Below are 27,973 nucleotides of genomic sequence, written 5' to 3' on the forward strand. Positions count from 1 at the left end.
GGACTGGCCGAGCGCCCCTCCAGCGTCCCGTGGCCCCGCCCCAGGCCCCGCCCCCAAGCCCCCAAGCGTCTCTGGCTCCGCCCCCTAAAGGCTGCCCCTCGCAGCCCCCGAGAGCCCCTGGTCCCGCCCCTCGGGCCCCTGCACGTCCTGGCCCCGCCCCTCGGAATCACGGGACGTCCCTGGCCTCGCCTCCTCAAGGTCCCGCCCCTCGCGGCCCCTCGCGCCTCGCCAGAGATTTGGCCCCGCCCTTTGCGGCCCCCTCCTCGACTGCTGGTATCAGGTTTGTGAAGACCCGGCCCTGGGGGCCTCTGGGAGGGCCCGGCGCGCCTGGCTCTTCTTCTACGTGCTCCTCCGGCCATGCTGCTGTGATCTGCGGCGTCCCCTGAGGGTCGGAGCGGGAAACGACCCCGATGGAAACGCGACTACGAGGGGGAGGAGGGGCGCCTCGGAAATGTCGGCCGCCCTACCTTGAGTGAGCTCCCGGGTTCCCAAGGCTGAGCCGCCTCTTTCCGAGTCAAGGCTCTGCCGCCCACACTGGTGGCTCGGTCCTCAGGGCTAGGTCGCTGCTGAGGTTCAACCTCCGCACGCCCCCCATAGGAGAAGCCTGGGTTTTTCCCTCCGCACAGTTGCCTGTGGGGGCGCCATCTCCTCCTTACCTCCACAGAGGGACTGGTCTGGGGCTCTCAATCCTGCTACAGTTCGACCCGTCGAGGGTCTTCACCCCCACTTTTGCCCTGGCCTCGTGACTGTGACAGCTGACCTCTTGGAAGTGAAAAGTCGAGGCACCGCCAGCCTTCAAAATGAATCCGGGGCCTGGGAAACTTTGCAAGACGCAATTGCAGGGAGGTGGATCCATCCACAGGTGACACTGGGCCGCCCACCCCCGCCGCCCAGACACGTTTCTCACTCTAACCTGTTCTCGAAATAGACCTCCCAGCAACGCACACGTTTCTTTGCCACCCACGACTTGCACATCCCTCCCTCACACACGAATCCACGCTGCAAGCGCCATTCTGGTTATTCATGGTCCTTTGGGTCAACCCCACCCTAACACAACAAACTTCATTCCCCACCTTAGCTCCCTTCGTTTCCAAAGCACTGGCGACAGTCCATTTCATTTCCTTCCTCCTCTGCAGACTCTTCCCCCTCAAATGCTCCACACCATCCTCATCTTCATCCCCTCCCTCTTCCCTAAAAATGTGCTAATTAAAATGTAGTTTCCTCTTCCCACAAACGAAGTGTGGAAAATGAATCTTGTCTTAGCACCAACTGTGATTCATTTATCCTTTTCTCTCTCCACTGGACTCAGGCTATAGAAATTTTAGTCTGCCACCATCTCCCATCTGCTCAAAATCTAACCATGGTTACGATTTTTAAATACCCCTAAAGGATCGTGGGAAAGGCTTCCTGGATTTGGGAAGAAAATACTTAGAAAATGTTCAGCCTTGTCATTCTTATTTGGCATTTTAAAATATCTGCAGTATTTGAGCGATATTGGGAGTGGCTGGATGTTTTCAGGCATTTAAAAAGCAAAAAATGAAAAGCTCTGCATGCATCAAGGTCAGCCTTTTTTAATAGGAAAAAAAAGTATATTAAGGGCACATATCAGACAATAGTCTCCACTATCCACTATACAGGGCATTTGCCTGTCACAAATCCAAACCGCCCCCCCACCCCCATCAAAGGAAGACAAATTAATACAATCCATTTTAAGCATGTCTGAGGGGCAGTCTGTTCCATGATCATTCCCTTTCACACAGTTTCTGGGCAAAATGGATAAAAGATCTTACCCACTGAGGATCCAAGGCTTTCTTGTGTCCAGGGTAGTAGATGAGTGTCTTCTAGGTGTGGATTCTGCAGTGCTGCACAGAAACCCGCTGCAGCCTCAGACCCGGGGTGGCAGCGGCGGCAGCAGCCAGCAGCAGCGGCAGCAGCTTCTCCCAATGTTGAGTAGTAAAGTGTGTGACTTAGTAGAGACTCCACAATTAGCGTGAGGCGCTTGCTTATAAGAGAGAAGGCGGAATCTTTCTTAAAGGAATGGGTTTTGATTTTCCTCCCCACTGTTGCTTCATCAGAAGCAGAAAGGGTGGAAGCAGGGAGTTTTTTTGGACTGAGCAAAGCATTACAGCTGTGGGAGGTCAAGGTTAAAATTAACTGGGTGATGGAGGGACTGATTTAGTGTGAGTCAATGAAACGCTAGAAGCACTAGTTTTAAAGAGCCCCGCTAATTTCAGACATTGGGGTCCATGGCAAAAATGGAGCGGTGTGCCTTGAAACTGATTAGTATTTTGTGTTACTATTTGGTGCAACCATTGCACCAAGATGATAAGTATATAAAGGGAGGTTATTTAGTATTTAGTACAAGAATAATAAAACTCATTTATGTGACTGGGAGCAATGGAATCAATTCCTACTAACACCTATAATCATACTCACCGGAATTTCAGTGAGTTTCAGTATTAGAAAATATATTATTGGCAGAGGTCAATCTCTTCTTATGTTATAAAAATCACAATATTATTTATAGAACAACCAAAAAACTAAAATAATTTTAAAGTACTATGGTATTTCAGTGGCAAGCCGAAGATGAGCAAAATTAAGAAAGTCATAAGCAGATTAACTTACTTTAAATGCATGTGAATCTTCTATTTAGACTATTAAAATGTGATGTGTCCACACATGAAGAACTTGAGAGTCTGCATTATAACTGTAAATTTTATTTTTAATACTATTCTTCAATTTAAGCACTGAACATCTGTGATTTTTTTTCTTCATAGGTAAATGAAGAGGTGTGGTCTCAAAATGTGAATAGAGAAAAATACAGAAAATATTCTGCAGTTGGTTTTCTTTGCACAGCCTTTTAACTACCTGTACGATCTTGAGCAAGTAAGTAAACTTTTTTGTTCCACAGTTCCCTATTTTGTAAGTTGAGAATATTGGATTGAAATTTTACTTTAGCTTTCCAGAACACTATGATATATTGACATTTATGCACTTTGTGTTATTTAATGCATGTATAACTCACTCTAAATTACTATTTCTGAAAACATGGATTAAAAGTAAATCATTATTTTAAATGTATAACCAGAGTTTGTTATTTACCACTGTACAGGAATTATTTCACAAATCAAATAATCATTTTGGTATAGAGAATAAACTTCATTTTATCTGACTTATGATTTTGTAACCAACTATGACCAATTATCCTGAAGCAGGACCCTACTATATTGCTAAGGATACCCTACTATATGGCTGAAATAATATATGTTTAATAACTACAAAAACATATTTAAAAACTGGAGCATCATTGGATGGTAGAGTTGAAACAGAGTTTACAACTCACTGACTCCAACACTGTAATTTCACAAGTGGAAAAATTGGAAACTCAGAGAAGCAAAATGGTGACAGAGTTAGGACAAAGGTGGGGTTAACTCTGAGTCTCCACTCTTCACACACACAAGGTAAATAAACAACACGTATGAACATACATATTGTTTCACATACCCACATTGGGAGCCAAGCAGGACCTGTCACAACAAAAAAAAGTAGTTTAACTCAATGACACTATTTGTGTACATTTAGTATAAACCAAAGAAATTTATCAAACAAGTGCTTATAATATATGTAAATATTAGCACAAATTTTTGCCTTTGGGTTTGGAGGTATTTATGCTAGAAAGTAAAGAATCTGTCCAGGGAAATGTTTTCGGAAAAAAAAAAAAGTGACCTCCACGGAAACTTACAACGCTCATTAGCAAACTCTTGCTTATGTTCCAAGGGAATGACAGGGCCTTCAACTCTTGTCAGTTTCCTTACACTCATCAGTCGCTCTGTTCCCTTTTGTCTACATCCTCAAGCATGCCTGCCAAGAGAAAAAGTTTGGAGCCAGGGAGGGGAAAGTATTGTAGAGAATTAACCCTGGCCTTCAGAGTTGCTTTTTGGAAGTTGCCTTTTGGGCTAGAAACTAACATTTTCCCTTAAATCCTGATCTCATATTTCTGATAAGGAACCTGGCAATAACTTAAGCCCACTCTCCCCACTTTCAAGGGGGCGTTCCTGTTAAGGTCTGTGTTATATTAGATGACATAGTCAACTTGGTGGTTTGTGTACCTAGAAGGATATTTTATCACCTGATTACAAAAAAAAAAAAAAAAATTTCTTCTACAGGAGGAGAATTGAAGGGAAGTTGCCCAGTTTCTTGATTTGTTTTTGTTTATCTTGCTTTTCTGCGAGGAAGGCATGTCATTTCATCTACCAGGTGGAAATATGACTATAATGACAATTATCTACATAATTCAAAGCAAACCCCCAAATTAAATGTATATCTTTGTATCTTTGCAAAAGTGCTGAGCATAGAAAGACACTTAATAGATACTTTAAAAAATGAATACATGAATTAATGAATAAATAGCCTCCAAAATATCCAGAAAATGATTACAGAGTGTTTTTGTTTGTTTATAATTTGCATTGTCTACAACAACTGACTCTATTCTCTACCTCCCTTTCTAACACAGTCATGATCTAAGAGAAACAATCTCCTTTCTGTAGAGTGTTTTAGGCATGCCTGATTTGTATTCTCCAATTAAGTTGTAGCCACAAATCTCCACGTGAACTCTGGGTAGATCAAGCAGTAGCTGAGACACGTTCTGCCAAAAAAACACAGTTTTAAGTTTCAAAATTCTGGTACTCTAGTTCTAGCTGTGACACCAACTAGTAGTTATGTGACCTCAAACAAGTTCCTTGACATGCTTGTGCCTCAGTTTCACCATGTTTTAAGTGGTGGTGGTGGATTATAATATCTGCTGTACCACTTCATAGGGTTGTTGTAAAGTGGAAGTGAGATAATAAATATGAAAATGCTTTGAAATTTTCAAAGCACTATGTAAATATGAGGCATTATTATAGGCTAATGTACTTAATGTCAATTATGTACTTCAAGGGACTTTACCCCAAACAACCTGTTTTACTACTTATTGTTTCAGAAAGCAAACAGGTTTATCTCTCTCCCTGTGTGCTTGCATATACACGAGCACACACGCACACCCTGCTGCTCCCAATTTAACAACTGCTCAGCTCTGAGGCTTTTCCCTGGGCTGGGAAATATGTATCAGCAGTTGAATATGAAGAGAAAAGAATTCATAGAGAGAGCCCTTCCCTATCCCTTCCCCCAAATTTCCCTATTTAAAGCTCTTAGATAGAAAAGTAAAGTCAGTGAAGCACAGCAGCCTTTTCATACTGCATAATGTCATGTATTTAATCAGTGGGGTTAGATGAGCCATTCATTTGAAACTTGGCCATGCTACATACATTTTGATCCCCCTTTTATGCCAAGCCCATCTGGAAAGTACTTGGGGAAAAGAGCAGGAAAGACTGACAGGGAACTCATGCTAACGAGTTCTCCATTCCCTAAGGAGATATAATCAGGGCAATTCTCAAAGATTCATCAACATATTTTATTAGCACTATGTGACCTATATGGTTTATTTTAAAGAGTTATCTCCACTAAATACCTGACAGGTCCTTATACAACTGCTTAAGTTATCAGGCCTGATAAACTTCTGTGACATTAATGATGTATCACCCTCAGAGTTCTCCTCCTTTTAAAAAAAAAACACGCACTTATCCTCATTTATTCATTTTCCATTTAGTGAGTCTTTTAAAAGAATCATAGCTAAATAAATAACTGAATAAGCAAATAACTAATAAATAAACAACTGCTATAAATAAGATATTCCAAATGAGAGCTCACTCACATACAAAAACACATACAAAATCGATTTAAGAATTAGTTTCTGTGTAGAAAAACTATAAAAGGAACACAAAGCATGCAATTGCTACCTGAAGCCTGAAGTACGTCAGTTTGCCTATGTATCGTTTCAGCACATGGTCACATGCCTTAAGATTTCAGCTATTATACTAATCTTTTATGTCTAAATTATGTGATTTAAAAACTTGGTGTTTTAATCCTTATGACACTGTTTCTAGAATATAATCATGCACTACCTGCAACAAAAATACTTGTAATTTGCATTGTCTGAAACAATTGACTCCATTCTCTACCTCCCTTTTCCATCACAGTCAAAATTTAGGAATTTCCTAAAATGTTGATCCCTGAGCCCTATCCTTGAATTAGTAATCTTTTAGAGTGGGCCCCTGGATTGAGGGGGTTTTTTTGCACTTCAAGTGATTCTCTTGCACTCCAAAATGTGGGCACTGCTATCCTAAAGAAACAATGCAATGTGTGTAGAATCTCAGAGACACAATGAAGGAAATGTAAGTGGGTCCTTTTTCATTATGTGAGAAGGATTCAGAGAAGCACTAACCCCGGCTCCACCATTTCTATGGTGTGCGCTTGAACACGATACTTACCTCTCTGAGTTTTACTGTCCTCATCTGTAAAATAATACCTGTTTGACCGTGTTGTTGTAAGGATTAGATGACATATAGAGAGCTTCTACTCTAGTGACGGACACATAATGGAACTTAAGTATATGTTCATTACCTCTCTCCTTGTTCAGAAGTGCATTCTTCTTGTCTAGTGTCCTTAATATGCTTGGTAGAGGAATTTGAACTGATAAATTAATGACAGCTAATATTTTGAGTTCTTATAGTATGTTGGTACCGCATGCTTTGTAGGTACTATTATTTTCATTTTAGAGATGCAGGAACAGAGGCTTAGAGAGGATAAGTAACTTGCCCAGGAAGGGTCTCAGAGCAAAGAATTAGTAGAGCTGGGATTCAAATCCAGGCTTTCTGACTGCAGAGCCTGACTGTTCATTATGCCGTATGTTTTGTATATTCTCTAAGAACTTAGATTCCAACATATGAGCCAGTCTCTTGGAAGGATTAAGCAACTGCAAAAATGGAGTTTATAAACATGCCAGATATACAGACAAATGAATTCCATCATTTTTCTATTTTAGAAGTTTTTGTTAGTTGCCTAAAACAGAATGTGGCACATAGTAGGTGTTCAAAAGTATTTACTGAATGAAGAAAGCAGAGCTTTCTCCAGCACACTGTTTAAGCAGCTGACACATCTAAATCCAAGTTCTAAATTGTAAACCTAATCGATCTGATTTTTCAGATCAGCTTATCATTCGACATAATGCAAATCGCTAAATTTCAGAGCTACAGATCATCGTATCATTTGCAACCTAGTTCTTGAACACTTGCTATAAATTATCAACTAGTCTGGCACTGGGAAGATTATTTTTAAAAACCTTACGACATAGCCTATGCCTTAAACATCTAGTTGGGAAATAAAACACAAAGGTATAAAACAACTAGATTGTAAAATCACCACATATGAGATAATAAATGTGAAACTCCTAGCAAATGGTTAATATTTGATAAATATCTGCCTTATTATCAATAATATGTATTATTTTCCATTTTAATGGTGTTTTGTAGCTACCATTTAATGACTGCTTATTTGTCAAGCATTGTGCCTGGTGTTTTATGTATGTTATATTTAATCATCTTATCAGTCCTGTTAAATCAGTATCACTAACACTATTTTTCAAATGAAGAAACTAAGGCCCGGAGAGGTTAAATAACTTGCCCAATGCACACCTTTAATAAGTATACCAGCATCACTGTAAATTGTATATACAGACTCTAAGAGGAGTCGGGGAAGAGAGAGGTCCTCTCCTGCTGGAGAAAACAGGGTGATGTCTCAGAGCAGAACTGTGATGGGGAAAGATGGAGGAGCTGGGTCTTAGATGATGGAGGTGGCAGGAGCAAAAGCATGCATGCGAGTTTTCCAAGACAGGCCCCCCAGGCCGTACTCACGGTGAATGCACCACTTAGGCCTCTTCAGTGAACAGAGATAGCATAGTATGAGATGTGTTGGTAGAACAGCGAGTAAACCTGTTGGCCTGGAATGAAGAGTTTGTGTAGGACAAAGCTGGAATTTATGTGGTCCCCAAACCCACAACCCTGAAAACTCAGCCTTTGTTACTGATAACCTGTTTAAGCAGCCTCATCGCCAGTTACTTTCCACTGATTCACTCAGTCTTATTCAATGAGACAACAATATTTATTGAGCAGCTAGTATGTGCCAGCCAGTCTTCTGGGTCCTGGTGATAGCACCGTGAATAAAACAGACAAAGACTCTTGCACTCATGAAGCTTTTATTGTCCTGGGAAAACGCAGATGTTAACATATAAGCAAATTGATAAATAGGGTTATTTCAGATGCTAAGGGCTATGAAGAAAATGAAACAGACCATTGGCAATGACTCAGGTGGGGTAGGGTCCTACTTAGGATGGATGAAGAAGGAATCTTTGAGGAGGTGACATTTGAGCTGAGACCCAAATGATCTGAAGCTGGAGCGAGAAGCACGTCCAAAAGTCAGGAGGCAGGAGCAAGTGTGGTATGGCTGAGGGACTGAGAGAAGGGCAACACTGTGAGCAAGAGACCGTGAGACCCCGGATTTGGCCAGAGAGCTGGGCAAGAGCTAGATGGTATAGGTCTCGTAGATTAGAGTGAGACTTGGACTTTTGAGAGGTTCCAAGTAAAGGAGAGATAGGGCCTCATTTACATTTTTGAAATTTCACTCTGGTTGCTGTCCAGAGAATGAACTCAAGAGAGATGTGATTAGAAACAAGGAAGCCATTAAAGTTATCCACACAAGAGGAAGTGAGGTCTTGTTGTAGGGATGGCTGTGGATATGATGAGAAGTGAATGGACTTGGGGTATATTTTGGATGTAGAGCTGACATAACTTGCTGATAGAGTGCATGTGGAAGGTAAGGGAAAAGAGGGAAAGAGAGGAATCAATCCAGAATGATCTCCAGACCTTTGGCCTGAGCATCCATGGGGATGGGGACACAATTACCTGGGATAGTGAAGACTCGACAAGAAATAGTATAACAGGTAAAAGTGAGCACTTCTGTTTGGTCATGTTAAGCTTAAGGTTACCCTCTTTGTTCTCTTCAGAGTAAATTAGTATTCCACTCTATAATTATCTTGTTAATTTTTCTGTACTTGTTCATCATTCATTTCCTCCCCTTTAGAACCTTCAAAAGAGCAAGAGCTTTGTTTAATGTACATTGTTGTATCCCTGGAGTCTAGAATACTGACTGGCACAGAGCACATGCTTAATAAATATTAGGATTTGTTGGCTCTGGCTCAGTGGTTCTCAAACTTAAGCATACATCAAAATCACCTGCTCAGCTTATTAAAAGTTTCAAGTCAGCCCTCACCCAAACCCCCCCCACCAAGACTCTGCTTTAGGAAGTCTGGGTGTTGCACTCAAGAAACTGCATATTTGGCCAGCACTGTAGATGGGCAGTGATCTACAGTCTAAATCAGTGGTTTACATATATTAGTATTCACTCAAATATTGACCTTAGAAACCACATTTCAGCACCATCCCAAAAGGCTACAAAGTATGGTGTTTTCAAATACAGTCAAATCATAAAGTGTTTATTTAAAAGCTTCTGAGAGAAAACCATTGTAAGAATCCTGGGGTCCCTATCTCACTTGACTTACATGCGTCTCTTAGAAGGGACCTTCATGTGAAGAACGATGGTTTCTTAGTGCTGGGACGGTCCTCCTTGACCACACTCCAAAGTGTGTGTCCCACACCTACCGTATTTCCCTGAAAATAAAACCTAGCCGGAAAATCAGCTCTAATGTGTCTTTTGGAGCAAACATTAATGTAAGACCTGGTATTATGTTATGTTATGTTATATTATGTTATATTATATAAGACCCGGTCTTATTTTGTGGTAAAATACCACAAAATAAGACCGGGTCTTATATTAACTTTTGGTCCAAAAGATGCATTAGAGCTGATTGTCCAGCTAGGTCTTATTTTCGGGGAAACACGGTATTTACAGGTGTGTAAAATTTCTTTACTTGATGATTAGTAAATGAATGTTTTTGTTTGCACAGGCAGCATCTATTCCCTTTTCCAGAAAGAGTGCTTCAGGATTCCTTTCTGGAACCTTTTTTTACCCCATTGCTGTAGTTTCGATGCCCTGCTCTCCGCCCCACCTTGAGCAAGGGGTGGCTCTAAGCTGGACCAACTAGATGTTCTCTCCCTAGCGTTTGAATATTAAGAAAATTGAAGTTATCTTGAGGGAGGTCCCTGGGGAGAATGGTGATTAGATACTGCTACAAGGAGCTTACAGAACTGACTTGGCTCCTATCCTTTCCAATACCTGAGTCTTCAGCTTTTCCCTCAATTCTGTGAGCCATGAGCCTTATTTTTCCAAGAAATTCCTGTTTTGTTTGAGTCAGATTGGTCTCAGTTGCTTGCAGTATAATCTATGACATTGCAATTAAAAACCTTGCTGTCTATCATTAGAAGTAAAGTTTTTAAAACAATTCCTTCCTGGGAGCAGTGACACACTGACCTAAGTTTTCACTAAAGTGTAAATGTCTGATAGCAGAGTCTGAATAACGCACTTCATCAGGTAAAGGAGAGTGAAAAGGCTTCCTGGCTTGACGACAGTTCTGCTGCTGAGGTACCAGTAGGAAGTAAAAGGATGGCTGGGACGTGACACATAAATTCCACTTCATAAATTTGCCCTGAGATAAATAGCTTGCTGGAAATTCTTACTATTTTAATTTCACAGTTTCTACTCAGCTCTCCCAGCTCCTGAATTTTTATCTTCAGACTAAACTTTCAGGGTAAGCCTTTCTGAAGCAGGGCATAATTACTAGGACACATAAACCTAAGACATCAATTTATGAACATGAGAACTCATAATATTAAATTTAGTTCTCATTTCCTCCTGGGGCCCTTAGGGAAAAATAAGAACATCCTGTCCTTTTAATCATTTGGGTTAAATCCTAGTCATTTGTTGACCTCTCCCTTCCCCCCATTTAAAAAAAGACCTGTAACTCTTTAAGATTCTGATAAACTAATGACTTAATTTGTGTCTTTTAAGCAGTATTCTTTGAACAAGGCAAGTTTCTCACAACGTCAGTCCTAGTGCTTACTAAAATTAAATCAGCAGATAGGATGCTTAACAAGTATGCTGAGTGTGAGCCACACCTAGGGAGAGATAAGGAACATGTGATAGTTTGACAGGAGCAATAAAAGTAAAATCTAATCACTTGCAGATTATATTCGGTGTAAATGAAGATCAGATGTAAAAACCAGTCTATTTAATTTTTTTTTTATAATAGTGGTTGCTATTTGTGAAAACTAAACATAACAAAATCTGGATATAACTCTCTTTAAAGTTTGTATGGCCAGTCGTTTCATTTCGAATGGTGGTGGGGATCATTCTTATCATTGAAACATAAGAGTTTTACTAACATTTGCTGAGCACTTACTGTGTGCCAGGTACTATTCAAAGTGCTTTTTAACATAAATATCTCATTTAATCTTTACAACAACCCCATGAGTTATTATCCTGTTATCCCTGTTTAGAAACAAGGCAACTGAGGAACTGAGAAATTAAGTAATTTGCCCAAAGAGCTGGTAAATGGTAGAGGCTGGGTTTTGCATCTGGATTATAAAATGGCTCTAGAATCAGGGCTAACATTGTTTGGCTAATTAGTGAACCAGCATGGTCGTTCCTTTGACCAGCACTTCAGGCCCTTATAACCCTCACTTTGAATAATTTTTTTTTCTAAGTGTCTCACTTTGAATAATTTAAAACTACATTTTGAAAACTTCCTGAACCAAGTAATGAAAATAAATAGGATTTCCAAAAGCCAAATTGCTTGGATGTGAATTGTTAACTAATCGATGAGACTTCCAGCAGCCTTAACAGAAATTTACTTATCCAGATTTTACAGTAAGTATAGTAATAAGAATTTGGGGATCTAATCAAAGTCAAGTCTCCAAATGCATGAATGAGGCCTTGGTTTTCACATTCCCCAAAGTTTATACTTTGAGGTGAGGGAATGAGTGGCAATCTCTCTCAGAAATGTGGGTTCTTTTTCTGACAGGTGATTTTTACTTCTTTGTCAGGGAGGTAATTGAGAGACCAGCCTGGGATTTGCATGTGGGAGTAACCTGGGTATGGAGAGAGAATGGCACATACATCAAACAGCCTATTCTCAAATATTCAGGGGCTCTTCCAGTGGAGAGTGCATTTTCTGAGCCAGTCTCCCTGCAGTCTGGCTATGACACAACATGCTTCAGCCCAGAAGGTTATAGTTTTCTTAAAGACTCTTCTTAGCCTTTTTCTTTTCCATGAAATGGGTTATAGATTTGCTCCAACCCTGACTGCTTTTTAAAAGTCTGTCAGAGTTTTTACAGACTTGGTCGTTGCATTTTCTGGGAGTAAGCCTCATGTCATTACTTTCTTTATACACAACATTAATACTTTTCTTACTGGATTAGGAATCCAAGGCATTAAAAAAACAACAACAGTGTGTGGTGACAGCAAGTGGTCCTGGTCCTTGTGTCTCTGCTCTCAGAACAGACATGAGGGGAAAACAAAGGCATGCCTCTCCCTGCCCCAATCACATATTTGTTGTAGGATATCAAGGTGGAACCTGAGTTAGCCAAAGTCATCAAAAAAGAAAAGAAAAAATGAGCAAAGGGATTCAAAATTATGGGAAAAAAATGCCGGAGAAAGTCTACAATCTTATGTTTTAGTGGAAAGGTCAGTAGAAGAGTCACCGTGATGCTTGGGTTCTGCACTAGTTAGCTGTGAAGTTGAGCAAGTTACTTAATGATTCTGAACCTGTTTCCCTATCTGTAAAGTGGGTGTGGGAGGCAAATTATACATTTGTAGACTTGAAAGGGGATTTGGAGATCATTTGATCCAGCCTCTGATTCACGGCAGGATTTCCATCCGCAATACTCCTGACAGATAATCAATCATCCAACCTCCCATGAAAGAGCACTCCTTATCTCCTTATTCTCTTTATGCTGGGCTAAGTTCTGCATCTCAGCACCTCCATTCATTCATTGGTCTTCCTTCATTCCTTTGAAGTTCTGAGTTGGAAACTTGGATGGCAAGAGAGAAAATGTAGTGCTGTAGGGGAAAGAGAATCAGGTGAGCCTGAGTCTGGACCCCCATCCCAAGCGCTTAACTAGCTGTGAAATTGCATCAGATCTGTGAGCTCAGTTTCCTTATCTGTCTAACGGAGAAACTGCAACCTGCCCTTCAAGTTTCGTGGGAGAATTAGAAATAATTTATGTAAAATACCTTCATATTCATACAGAGAGTGCTTAATAAAAAGACTAAGAGGATTCTTTTTCTTAGAATATGACAAAGTCAATATTTATTGATGCTGAGGAGTTTTTGGCAGGATTTCAGGTTCTTGTTACAATGGTTTGTTCTGAAAATTTCTGAACTTTTCCCCTTGTTCCAGTCCTAAATAAATGATCACTTCACATGTATTTATTTCCCTTCCCAGTAAATCCTGATGTTCTTTTGCCTATATGGAAAGGAGAAGGAAGCTTGAACATGGACTTCAGGTAGTTGTAGGTGAGCGTATGCTGACCAGTTAGGAAAAAAACGTCCACAGTAGGGGTGGAGTTTAATCTTTACTTTGAAGCAGGAAAGGCTTCTGAGCTCTGCTTTATAGAAATCATTTGCTTCTGAAATAAAGGATAATTTCAGAAGGAGCTGAAATGTGCACTGAGAGGAGAGATTGTAACAATATAGAGAACATGTTAGCTTTACTGGAGTGAAAGGAATTCTGTGATTCGTAGGAGTGAGATAACCCAGGCCATGGATCTCAGTCAGTTGAAACCTCATAGAAAATTCCCTTCCAGATGGAAGCTTCAGAGTGTCTCCTCCTGAAACTGCCCATCACTCTCAAAAATTAAAACGTGACTCTTTGACTAAGAAAATTCATTGAAGAGAAGCTACCCTACAGAAATCGTTATATGAGCATTTAAACAAGGTAGTCACCAGGTGGTTTCCAAGAGCAAACAAGAGAAGCAACAGGCTAAATGTTTCAATAGGAGAATAGTGAAAACAGTTATAATAGACCCCCAAATAGAATAATATCCAGCCTTAATGAAATATAACACTGACTAACATCCATAATATACGAATATAAAGAAAAAATAGGTTGTAGAACATTGCGCAAGATGTTTATGTGTACATTATATTTATGTGTACATATAAATATAAATATATGGTACATGTATTTAGAAAAAAGTTTGGAAATACATGCATGAAACTGTTAACAGTGCTTCTGAGGAGTAGAATTAGGAGAATGAGGGACACTTTGATTTCTTATTTTAAATGTTTAAATATTTATATATTTGAATGCTTTTATATGTGTAAATATTGTTTGTATAATTTTTTTAAAAAACAATGAAATGATAATAGCTAAGTTCAGAAACATATATTTAAGCACAAAAGTTACCTTTTCTTAAATTTTAGGAGTCCATACTTGGAGAATACCTTTCAAGAGAAATGGATAAAGTTAATCTGTTTCCCTTGGATAAAAAGAATCTCAGAATTGAAAGCCCCTCTTGTTTAATTTCCTAGAAAGACAACCACCTATCCAAGCCCTCAAGGCAAGGGAGGAATCTGGAAGCCCTGACATCCCACGGTTCCTTCATACTTCTCCATTGCTTCCTCTGGACTTCAGCTAGGGCAAAATGTTTCAAATGGAGTGTAACTGTTACGAGTGTTTTCCTTAAAAGGAGGTGAGATTTGGTTATCAGATAATTTTCCCCAAACACCCTGATGTGTGCACTTGGAGTTAAGTGCCAGTTACTATGAATGAAGCTCTGTGGCCCAGGAGCTTGCCTTCTAAAGCTCAGCACTGTGAACATCTGTCATCTAACGTTTGCTAGATGCCAGTTCAGTTGATTAAAGATCTATACTACTAATGATTACTTGGGTTTTTTCAAGGGGCCAAACTGCCTCACACAAAATAATATTCAACAACCAGACTGTATCACTCATTTCAGCCACTTACTTGTTGAAATTGTTCCACAAGTTATAATGATTAGGGAAATAGAGGGTGTGACTGGTTAAGTTCATCCATTTGCTCATTCAGTTCTTCATTTATTTCTTCATTCAATTGTCAACAGTAAAACATAGATGTTAGTAGTCAGCTGGGGACCTTGGGGCAGAAACACTTGAGTGTGAATTCCTGGGCTTCCACTTACTGGTTGTCAAATCTCGGAAAGTTGCATAATTGATCCCAGCCTCCATTCCTCATCAGTAAAATGGGGGCATAGTCACAAGGTTGTTGTGAGGATTTTTCTGAAGAACATTTAAGGAGCGTAGTACCGTACCTGACACATATTACATGCTCACCCAAAATTTGCTATTACCATTCATGAATTTATAGTCAAAAGGAATTTACTAAGTTCCTATGGTATGCCAAGTTTTGTGTCAGATTCTGAAATTTTCATATGGTTAGGGTATAATCCATTTAAGGGGGTTCAGTCTAGATCAGAGGTGAATTCAGGGACTACCTGAACTTGGATGGGGGAAAAAAAATCACATCTTCATTTTTCACTAACCTCTAATTGAAATTTAACATTCCTTCAATTATGAATTTATACAAGAAATAACAGAGGTATTCACAATATATGTGGCTTTGTAACCAACAGAAATTATGGATACTTTCAAGCATGTTATTGTTTTACAGAAATTTTGAAATTTCATTTATGCACATCGTTACTTCAAAATTATAGTTATTAGACCCACTGGTAGATCTGAGAATTGTGTTAATAATGAAGCACATACATAGCTATGTCTCAAATGTTGCTTTATATTTTGAAAACTCTATAGTAGTTTAGTTATTTTGTGCTCATATGTATTTTATTTTATGCATTTAAAAACAGTGAAATGAGTACATAACGCATATTTACCTTGTCTGCGGATAACAGCACTATCCATTACAATGGAAACTGAAAACAGACCCACATGTTCATCAACAGAAGAATGGATAAATCAGTAGTGGCATATTCATACAATGCAATACTCCCAGCAATGAGAATGAATAAACAATTGCTACATTCAGCAACATGGGCAAATCTCATAAACATAAGATTGAGAAAAAGAAACCAGACACAAAAGGGAACATACTGGATGATTCAATTTGTGTAAGTTTAAGAACTAGCTAACAAACCTCTGGTGTTAGAAGTCAAGATAGTGTTTACCCCTTGGGGGCGGGGGGTGGTTGTGAGGGGTGTGTGGGGCTTTTGGGTTAGTCGATCCAGATATTAGCGATGTGAATGTGTTCACTTGGTAGAAATTCATTGAGCTATAATCCATCTATAATTTGTGCACTTATATAGTTGTTGCACTTCAGTGAAAATTTACTTTAAAAAGAGGGGTCCATAGGCTTCACCAGTCTGCCAAAGGATTCATGGCACAGGAGAGATTAAGAACCTCTGGCCTAGATGGAGACACAAATCCAGAGAAATTACTATAATGCAATGTTTTATACACAGGCCATTTCTGATCCCAGTAGTCTATCCTATTGACCCCTTAAGTATAACTCATACTTTTCAGACCGAAAGTCCTACTTTTTTCTTTTTTTAATTGAAAGTATGGTGACTGCAGTTGTAGGGAAAGAATTAAAAAGTACTGTGAAAGCATGGAGAAGGGTACCATTAATTTTCCCAAGGTGGGTCAGGAAGAAATCTCATGGCGGAGGTGGTATTTGAGCAGAGCCTCAAAGGGTAAGTCGACTTCAACTGAAGGGCTTTCTGTCAACGTTAGCATCGTCATGAAAAAATAGGACGAAGGTTGTGTTGGTAGAACATTGAGTCGTCTGCTGGGCTGGGTCCTGGAGGAATGACTAGGGTTGCAGAGGGGCCCAAGTGGGAGGGAACGATGTATCGTGCTCCTTTCGCTGTGCTTACTGATCACCCCTACCAGGAACGGCTGTCTTGACTTCTTTTTTTCTTTGACCACTTTATTGAGGTAAGATTGACATGTGAAAAGCTGTACATGTTTCATGTATGCAACTCTGTGAGTTTGGGGATAAGTATACACCATGAGTCCATCACCACCATCCAGGCCATAAACATATCTATTACCTCCCAAAGTTTCCTCCCGCATCCTTTATTATAATTATCTTGTTTTTTTCATGGTAATAAAATTTAACATCAGATATACCCTCTTACAAGATTGTAAGTACACAAGACAGTCTTGTTAGCTATAGGAACCATGCTTTGTGGTGGAGCTCCAGAACGTATTTATCTTGCAGAGCTGAAACTTTGTGCCCTTTGAATGCCACCTCCCCATGTCCCCTTCCCCAGGCAACCACCATTCTACCCTATGCTTCCAGGAGTTTGACAAATTTAGCTTCCACATATAAGTGAGGTCATGCTGTACTTGGCTTTCCATGTCTGGCTTATTTCATTTAGCATAATGTTCTCCAGGTCCATCTATGTCATCGCAAATGGGAGAATTTGCTTCTCCTTTTTAAGGCTTGAAAATATTCCATTGTATACATATACCACATTTTCTTTATCCGTTCATTTGTCGGCAGGCACTTAGGTTGTTTCCATATGTTGGCTACAGAGAATAATGCTACAATGAACATGGGAGTGCAGGTGCTCTTCAAGATTCTGGTTTCAGTTCCTTTGGATAAATACCCAGAAATGAGATTGCTGGATCACACAATAGTTCAATTTTTTATTTTTTGAGGAACTGCCATACTGTTTTCCACAGTGACTGTGCCAATTTACGTTCCCACCATCAGTGTATTAGGTATTAGGGTTCCCTTTGCTCTACATCCTTGCCAATACTTGTTACCTTTATTTGTTATTTTTTATTATTTTAGTAATAGCCATCTAACAGGTGTGAGGTGATGATGTGTCATGGTGGTTTTGATTGGTGTTTCCCTGATGATTAGTGATGTTGAGCACCTTTTCGTGTACCTATTTGTTGGCTACTATTGTGACTTCTAACACCATGGAGTTTTGCTGGGTTTTGTGCTTTATTTAACATATGTATCCTTTTGTGTCTTGCTTACTCACTGGTCTGTAAGTGAAACATAATGTCATTACATGTAGTTATAGATTGTTGACACCTAAATTTTAAGCAGGGGAATGGCATGGGCCGTCCTCTGTGTTAGAAAAATCGCTCTAACAGCTTTGAGGAGGGTGGGGGTGGAAAGACAATAAGTCCCGTGCAGGGAGCTGGAGCAATAATCTAAATACCCTGTTTCCCCAAAAATAAGACCTAGCCAGACAATCAACTCTAATGTGTCTTTTGGAGCAAAAATTAATATAAGACCCGATCTTATTATACTATATTTACTATATTTACTATTTTACTGTAGTATACTATATTATACTATATTATACTATATTATACTATATCATACTATATCATACTATATCATATTATATCATATTATATTATATTATATTATATTATATCACATAAGAGCCAGCCTTATATTAATTGTTGCTCCAAAAGACGCATTAGAGCTGATTGTCTGGCGAGGTCTTATTTTCGGGGAAACACGGTAAGAAATGATGAGGTCCTGACCCAGAGCTCAGGCAGTGGGAATGGAGAAGAGTTGCCCTGAGCTCTGTAGAAGTAATTCAAACCATATGTCCCATTTTCAGTGTCCTTCAAACAGAAGAGAGCACTTCACCGAGGGCTCAGAACCAGAGCAACGTTAATTGATCACAGCGTTAGTTTGGGTGCTTGTCAAGATTTAAATGAAACAAGCTACATTCCTCTAAGAGTCTATTGTCGTAGATGACAGAGATGAGACAGACCAACAGCAAACACAGTGTGGACTAATGAGGGCTGTCCCACGAGACTTTAATGACCTCAAATGGTTAGTGGAGGAGTTCTGCAGTTGAGTTACTTTTCTTAAATATTTGTTGAGCAGTGGAGTTTCAACATACAATTTAGAAAACAAAATCAGGATTGAAGAGAAAACGGGTAGAGAAGAGTTTTAGCAGAAAGTTGGGCGGGATGAGGTTGCTGAGGGTACGAGATGGTTGTGAAGGCCAGACCGATTGGGAGACAGTTGGTGAAGCATGAAGTGAGAGCTCATTCAGCATCTTTTATAATCTCATGCTTCTCAGACTCAGGTATGCACACCCCTGGCAGGATGTCAGCAGGAGCTCGAGTCACCGATAAAAATGGTACATCTTGCTGAGTGTTCATTTTACCCTAGGATTGGGGAGAAAGATGCCATTTACATGGAAGCAAGCAGTATGTTATGAAGTAAGATACAAATTGTATGTGAAGAGTCAAGACAAAACACAAGACTTCGAGTAATTTGCTAGCCACATGCTCTGGTCACAGGCCTCCCTTGCCGGCAGGTGGAATTTGGAGGAAAAGTTTTCAGAATCCCCATCTCTATCACTTTGACTTCACACTCCACTCTGTGATGCTGCGACCTCCGCTGAGCTCTCTTCCAATCTGGGTGGTGTTACTCATTCAACAACGTTCCTTCCTTTTTTAATTCATTCATTCCAGTACTATTAAGTACGGACTTACCGTATGTTAGATCCTGAGAGATGTTTTTCTCCTGTATAATATTATAAGCTCCAAAAAGGACTGCACCTTTAAAAAAAATTAGGGTCCTCTCAGCCTTTGTCAAACCTTGTATATATTAAATGTTCTGTAAATATTTGTTGACATGAAATGAAATGGGATCTTGCAAACACCCAGGGAGGAGTTAGGAGAGAGAGACAATAAAGGAAAAAGAAAAGGGTGAGTGTATGTGGACTAACTGCTAACCAGTATGAACTGAACCTATTGTTTCATCCATGAGCAGCTCTGGGATAGACTTTAAATTATATCCATTTTACTACCAAGGAAATTGAGAATGAGTAGCGTAACTTGTTTGAAGTAACACCGCTAGTAAGTAAGAATGATTCAATCCCAGCTTTGTCAGATACTAAGATTCATGGAGAGTATCTATGGAAATGTAAAATGCATATACCCTTTGACCCAATAATTCTAGGAATTATCCTTGTGATATTGTGATTTATAATAAGAAATATATATATTTGGTCTTCAGCAGTAGCAGGCGTGCAGCTCCTAAAACTCTTAGAATTTCCTAAGTGATGAAACAGAGGGAGGGAAGAGAAGAAGGGAGGAAGGGAGGGAGGGAGGAGAAGAGAGAGAGAGAGACAGACAGAGACAGAGAGACAGCGAGACTGGTTGCCAGTGGAGCCAGCCAACCATGTGATTAAAGGGTTGGAGCTTTTGGTCATACCTTCTGACCTCTGAGGAGAGGAGAGGGGTTGAAGATTGAGTTAAACTATCCATGGCAAATGATTTAATCAATTGTGCCTGTGTAGTGAAGCCTCCATAAAACCCCAAAAGGATGGGATTTGGAGAGCTTCCAGGCTGGTGGACACATGGAGACTTGGGGAGAATGGCGCCCTCAGAGAGCATGGAAGCTCCAGGCCCTTTCCCCATACTCTGCCCTATGCATCTCTTCCATCTGGCTGTTCCTGAATTATATCTTCTTATAATAAACTGATAATCTAGTAAGTAAAATGTTTCTCTGAGTTCTATAAGCTGTTCTAGCAAATTAACCAAACCCAGCCAGGGAGCCGGAACCTCCCATCTATAGCCGGGCGTCAGAAGCACAGGTGATAACCTGGTATTGTGATGACACCTAAGTGGTGAGCCTTTAATCTGTGGGATCTTACCTTATCTCCAGGTAGATGGTGTTACAATTGAGTTGAGTTGTAGGACAGCCAGCTGTTGTCAGTGAATTGCTTGGTGGTGTGGGAAAACCCCCCACATTGTAAATTGGGTGCAGAATCGTTAATCTTGTAGATATACTCAAGAAAGTGCTCAAGATACAAGCACAAGGCTGTTCATTTCAGTGCTGATTACAATAGCACTAAACTGGAAATAATATAAATATCCTTTATTGGTGAATTGGTTAAATAACTTAAGGAACATCCATATAGAAAGAGGCATACCTGCATATACTGATATGGAAAGCTGTTCAGGATATAGTGTTAACTGAAGAAAAAAGCAAGTTGTAAACCAGCATGTATGATATGATTACATTTTATCTTCTTAAAAACCAATACATAAATGCATGCCTGTACATGCATTTGGTGCATGTACAGGCACCAAAAATTCTGGAGGACTACATACCCAACTTTAACAGTTACCTCTGGGGGAGGGGATGAGAAGGTTTGCTCAGCTGGGGTTGAAGAGAGAGGTCTCTTTCTTTGCACTTTACTTCCCTTTGAATTATGTGAAAGTAAGTTTTTAAACACGACTATGTATTACTTTTATAATGAAAGGAGACAAGTTAATACAATTAAATAAAAATAAAGCCTGAGCATTTTTTAATACACCATGATGCATGGAGTAAGTAAAATCCCAACAGACGGGGGAACTGGAGGATGAGAGTTGAAGAAAAGCAGAAGGAGCTCAGAGGCTAAAGAATCAGGAAAAGGGAAATGCTGGCATAACTGAAGCTCATGCCAGGGATTTTATTTTTCTTTTTTATTGGCTTAAACAAAAGAAATCTATTGTCTCACAGTTCTGGGGGGCTAGAAGCCCAAGTTTGAGGTTTCGGCAGGCTTAGTTCCTTCTCAGGGCCACGAGTAAGAATCTGTTCTATGCCTCTCCCGTAGCTTCTGGTGGTAGCTGGCAATCTTGGGCATCCCTTGGCTTGTAGATCTCTGCCTACACGTCCACGTAGCTTTCTCCCTGTGTGTGTGTTGGTGCCCAAATTTCTCCTTTTTATAGGAGCACCAGTCATATTGGATTAGGGACCTACCCTACTCCAGCATGACCTCATCTTAACAAATTACATCTGTTGGTCCCTATTCCCAAATCAGGTCACATTCTCAGGTACTAGGGGTTAGGACTTTAACGTAGGAATGTTTTTGGCGGGTGGTGGGTGGGTGAGGAGAGAGACACAATTGCACCAATGAAAGTAGGTATAAAAGTTTTTGTGAACTGTGTCATGTACAAGGATTTGAACTTCAGGAATTTTGGTTTGTCTATTTTAGAGATGAAGTGATTTTTTTTCCTGTGAAATCAATACCCTAGTTTCTAAATTTTGTTCAAAATCATATTTTACACTAAGGAACTCTGGGAGTACTGACAAACCTGGAAGAACATATGTATAGCTGACTGGAGGTCAATATGAGCTGAGTGGAAGCTTGAGAAATTCAAGTGAATAACAAATACTTGGTCTTGGTTGGTCTTCCATTTGCTACGTACTTACGCTGCTCAAATCTGATGCTTTTGGCAGCTGTAATGCCCTGAAATTTTGCCAATGAGCCTTCACCATTATACCTGAGAAGTATAATGAGACTATTTAAAATGACTGTGCACATGCTTATAACGAACTGTCCAGGATTTTAAACATTTCCAATATCTATCCTTCTCTCTCTCTTCTGGTTCTTCTCTCTCTCTCTTTCCCTCTCTCTCTTCTTAAAAAAATGTACCTGTGGTAGAATACACATGACACAATATTTACCATCTCAACCATTTTTAAGTATACAGTTCAGTATTGTTAAGTACAGCTGTCCCTCGGTATCCGTGGGTAATTGGTTCCAGGACCCCCACGGATACCAACCCTCAGACGCTCGAGTTCCTTATATGAAATGGTATAAAACAATGCATACAGCTGGCCCTCTTGCATCTGCGGATTCCCAGCCGTGGATGGAAAATACTGTTTCCAATCTACTGTTGGGTGAATCTGCGGACGTGAAACCTGAGGGTACAGAGGGCTGACTGTATATTTACTGACAAAAATCTGCATATTAGCGGACCAGCACCGTTCAAACCCATGTTGTTGAAGGTTCAGCTATATACCCCTGTTGTTTGCAACCAAGCTCCAGAACTCGCAAACTGAAACTCTATATACATTAAACAACTCCCCATTTCTCCCTCCCCTCAGCCTCTGGCAACTACCTTTCCACTTTCTGTCTTTATGAATTTGACTACTCTAGATACCTCATGTAAGTGGAATCATACAGTACATGTCTTTTTGTGCCTGGTTTATTTTATTTAGTGTAATGTCTTCAAGATTCATTTATATTGTAGCATGTGTCAGAATTTCCTTCCTTTTAAAGACTGAATAATATTCCATTTTATATATATCATATTTTGTTTATTCATTCATCCATCAATGGACACTTGAGTTACTTCCAGCTTTTGGCTACTGCGAATAATGCTGCTATGAACACGGCTGCACAAGTATCTCTTTGAGACCCTGCTTTCAGTTCTTTTGGCTATATACCCAGAAATGGGATTGCTTAATTGTGTATACATAATTCTTTTTTGATTATTTGAGGAGTGGCCATACTCTTATAAGGCTTTTTATCTGTGATATACTTACTCAAAAAGGTAGAAGGCAAGAAGGTAGATGTTTCTCGATAATATATATTACACAAAACCCAAGAAAGTAGACTTACCATTCAGTAGAATCAAGAGATTTTTGTTTTTTTAAAGAACTCTATGACACCGAAAGCAAGTACAGGAGCCCGCTTTAGACTGCTGCCCTGAGAAGTGGAGAAGGAACACGAATTGCTGACTAAACTGCTTAAGGACCTAAGTATTTTCTACTGGGAAATATTTATCTGTTTGGTGGAGTTGCAAGTTCTGGGGAGTGCCCTCATTAGAAAACAGCTGATGATTCCAGGAAAACTTGGAAAAATCACCATGGTGATACAGAGTGACCCATTTAAAGGGTAAAGCCTATTGTGAATTGAACTTCAAAAGATGCCTGTATAGAAGCTTCTCTTTCATTTTTCACTAGACATAAGATGTGAATTAAAGTAGCATTATTATTATTATTAGCTTCGCTCTCGCAGTCTGATGTACTGGGGAGGACCCTGAGATGCCTTCAGATTCTACTCCTGACTTGGCTGCTCCTTAGCAGCAAGACTTGGAGCAATCACTTAACCTCGCCGGCCTCAGACGGTTGACCTAAAGAGCCTCTGAAGTCCCCTTAGTTTGTTCTTCTATGCATGTATATAATTGCTAGAGCTCTTTTTTGCTTGCTACTCCTTTGCTCTGGAACTTGGCTGTCCAGCAAGCTCACCTAATCAGACACAGCAGAAAATGAGGAAATAGGTCAAATGGCGCTGACTGGGCAAACACAACGTCAGAGTCTGTGTGCTAAAGCTCCTTCACCTTACTGCTTTCCTTGGACCTCAGATGCATGGGGTTGCGTTAATCACACTTGTGGATTCACATTGTCTTTCATCAATAGTTTGGATAAGGCCACCCTCTGTTTCATCTTACTCTATTATTTTCTTCTCCTTCATTTCCCATCCCTTTTCTCATTTCCAGGCACCATGCTTGGCGGTATAAATGGACAATTGTATTTCATTAATGACAATGCTAGGAAGCAGATAGTGGTGTTACCCCCATTTTTCATATGGGGGAACCACAGCTTAGGGAGATTAAGGGACAGAGGCAGAATACCAACGCAGCTAGACAGATCCAGAATCCACACTCCTAAACACTACACCAACTAATCAAGAAAATTTGTTTAAAACACAACTTGACTCCAAGTTATTCTGGTCTGTAAGAACCTCCCTTCTCCCCTATTCCATTCTTAAAAATGAAATGTTAACAGATCTATTTTGAGGCACTTTGATTCTCCTCATTCATCTTTGCAGAGCTTCACCCCCAGAGGCAGTTTTCTAAACCTGGGATCTGTCTCTTTGGATTTCCTTTTCTTTTGTTCCATGTTTCTCACAAAACTTGGAGTTATAATTGTCAGCTTGGGCCTTGACTTTATTGCTTGCTGGGACATAATTGGAAGGATATAAAATAGCATTTCCCCTCCTTAAACCTTTCCACTCACTTTGTTCTCTTTCTGCATCTCATGTATAAGGTGATTGTTAAAGGGCAGAATATGCTCTTGAAGTCATGATTGTCCCCTGGATGGATGAAGAATATAGGGATTTATAGTAGAATGGCGTGCACGTCACCTTTCAGGTAAATCCATCCCAAATTGATGGTTAGCTAAGGTGATGGCCATTTGACATTCCTGGCATTCTTAGCACAACTGATATGTAATGGGACAAGATTGTGAACATTTTGTTTGTGAGCCTGATGGTGGTCAGAGGAGTGACAGTCCTGGGGATAGGGGGAGATGCAGGGACAAGAGAAGTTAAGGGCTTGATTGACTAGGAAGATTCTTCCCATAGGAATCTGAAGATGGATTACCAGGATCATAGCTGAGGAACAATAGTTAGAAATAATAGTCATAATGATGATGATGACGATGTCAATCTCTATGGAGGGCTTACTATGTATATATCGGACCCTTTATATGCATTATTTTATATGCATTGCCTTATTGTTTAAATGCATTATCTTATTTAATCTTCCCAACAACTTTTGATAGGTACTATTAGGGAGACCTGAAATAGATACTATCACAATCTCCATTTTATAGTGGGGGAAATTGAGGCTTAGAGAGGTAAAGTAATTTTTTTTTAAGATCCCATAGCCAGCTATGAATCATTGGTCTATCTTTTTAACCACCACACACAGCCAGTGAGCTTTGGATCCAAGGGATAATATGAAGATAGACTGGGAGAATGCATTTTGAAGGGGGTGATTGAGAAGGTGTACAGTGGGGCTGTGTGAAGAGCCCAGGTCTTAGTTGAGTGGTTCAGAATTTCACCCAGAGAGGAAGAGAGAGCATCCAAGGGTGGTTCTCCTGATTGGGCCAAGCATCCATGAATGTAGGCCACAGCCACACCCTGTCCTTAGAATTATTAATTCACTATCTTCTTCCTAATTTTAAGGCCCAGTTACTATATAATTTGGATATAACAGCCAAAGATAATTTTCTACTTGAAACAATTATCATATTTTATGTTGGATAGGCTGATTGAGTAAAAGACTTCTTTCTTCAAGAGAGCGTTTTATTCTGTTAATTGTAGAAAGTCCTTGCAGAGACATCTTTGCAAAAGACTGAATCAAACACTTCCCCTAAGAGAGGAAGGGTCTAAGAATTCCTAGACCTTGCAAGAAAATCATGTATCCTCAGCACTAAATTCAGTTAGAGTCTCAACAGAGCATTCTAATTCAGTTTTTATGAAATGTCTTTTATTTTGTACTTGATTCCTCTTTAACAAGTGAGTCATTGATTTTCAAAAGGTTTCAAATGTATCCAGAACCATTTTTTTGTTTGTTTTTTGTTTTGAACAGTCACTCAGAAGCCAAAACCAGTAACCCTGTCCTCTCTCTCTGCTTCTTTGTTGTAAAGATAGCTTTCTTCTATATGGATCACAATGGTTCCTTTGACAAGAGTGAACAACCCTTAACCAGCTAAATTGTTGACCCTTGTAGAAGAAGTGCCTAACAGGTCTTTCTAAAATGTTGCCCAGCAATTATGTTTTAACACTTGTATGCTAGTTCCCAGAAGGTCTGAAAGTAACAATAAAATGAAAAGGGAACTTGAGGGACAATCTCAGTTCACTTTGTGATTTATGAGGTATTCTAATTTGGAGTCCTTTGAAAGCCTTTCCATGTAAGTTTAAGTAGGGAAGTCGACTGGAGCCTCATCATAAAACGGTGGTTGGGTACAATAAACCCCAGAGGACTAGTCAAAGACAGATTCACTTGATGCCAAATTCTTTTCTATCATCCAAGAGTGGCCAATGAGACCAACGGTGGGAGTGAGAATTCACCAGGGTTTTCAACAAAACATTCCAATAAATTAAAAAACAAACAACCTTTGTTAGAATGAAAAAAAAGTGTTTGCTAATGCTGGCTGGTTAGAGCGCCCTCATGTGTCTCAGCAAGGTAGTATCATTTTAGGGCTCTCAAAGGGCAGACAACGCTCTCTAATCACTACACCATCACCACTTAAAGGCATTCTTTTCCTTCCCATTTGTTTCTAGGGCTGCAAGTGAAGCTCCTTCTTCTTTAGGTGTTAAAATTTCCAGTGTGGTAATTATTTGTATCAGAGTCTGTAGGCATAAACTATGTCATTTTCCAGGGTTCGATAAATGCTTGCTGAATTAGTGCTCTTCTAAATCTCAATTCCTGCCCCAAAGTGAAAATAACCCAAGTGTCCATCATCAGATGAATCAATCAATAAATAGTGGTAACCCACACAATGGAATACTACTTATAACAAATAGGAAGAAACTGCTGATATATGCAACAAATGCCTACATATTATAAGATTCTATTTATGTGACATTCTGAAATCCAGACATAGATCAGTTGGCAGCCAAGGGCTAGGGGGAAGGGAGTGTGATTGGCTGCAAAGGGGTACAAGGGAACTTTTTAGGGAGTTGAAAATGTTCTATATCTTGTTTGATGTTGGTTGCCTGACATTAGTGAAAACTCACCGAACTGGCCTTGGTGGTATGATGTTTGGTATAGCTGCCCTCCCAAACTCACTGAAGTGTACACGCCAAAAAAAGTGAAATTTACTGAATATAAATTATTCCTCAATGAGCCTTACATAAATGTTTTCAATTCCTTAGAGGATCACCGTGGACTTCTTCCAAAGGACAAGTCCCCAGCCCTCTGAGTTAGCCTCTTGACCTCCTTTCTTCTGCCCCTCTGAAAAAGACACCTCGATGAACTCTTGTGAGAGTCTGCAAGTTCCAGCCCAATTCAAAGGCCTAATGGGGCCAGACCGCATTCCAAACAGTGCGCTCCCTGACTCTGCCATTGTGCCCGAGACGGTGTGTGCAGTGACACGGAGACTCCCTGGCATTTGGATATTGAAAAAGAAAACATCAAAGTTCCAGGCCAGTGCTAGCCCTGCTACCAACAAATGGGAACCCCTTGAGGGGAAATGAGATCTGGGCTCTGGAGACAAATTTATGCTGTCCGTTTGCCGGCTTCCTTCCTTGACGGACAACAACTAGTTGTTCCTGGTCAGAAGCTGTGCCTTGAGCAAACCATCCATTACCCATGAGACTGAACGTTCCACCCCAGACATTCCCCAACATCTCATTCTGGGAAATCGCTTCACTTCAGTGGCTCCCAAAATGTTCTGCGCATACTCATCCGCAACAATGGTGACGCACAAATGTGGATCCAGGCCAGTGGTTCTTAAACGTTGCTGGGCTTGACAGTCACCTTAACTTGCTAAGAGAGTAAATCTTAAGAGTTCTTACCCCACCCT

General features: G+C 40.1%; 1 protein-coding gene and 1 long non-coding RNA gene across 3 annotated transcripts in view; one reads left to right on the forward strand and one right to left on the reverse strand.

The window, feature by feature from the left end:
* Nucleotides 1-2,019, reverse strand: part of ADD3 (adducin 3) — a 108,711-nt gene extending 106,692 nt beyond the window's left edge. The window contains exon 1 of one of the 2 annotated variants that reach the window (XM_033130459.1): nt 1,791-2,019. The gene's annotated coding sequence lies outside the window, so the exon portion shown is untranslated. Of the gene's footprint in view, nt 1-467; nt 573-1,790 lie in introns of those variants that run through there. The other variant, XM_033130461.1, reaches the window with a different exon arrangement.
* On the forward strand, nt 160-27,973 carry LOC117035993 (uncharacterized). The gene is made up of 3 exons (XR_004425304.1): nt 160-280; nt 2,778-2,886; nt 27,324-27,973. It is a non-coding gene; the product is annotated as an uncharacterized LOC117035993 (long non-coding RNA).

This window comes from Rhinolophus ferrumequinum, chromosome 16, assembly GCF_004115265.2.
Source record: "Rhinolophus ferrumequinum isolate MPI-CBG mRhiFer1 chromosome 16, mRhiFer1_v1.p, whole genome shotgun sequence".
Classification (NCBI taxonomy): domain Eukaryota; kingdom Metazoa; phylum Chordata; class Mammalia; order Chiroptera; family Rhinolophidae; genus Rhinolophus; species Rhinolophus ferrumequinum.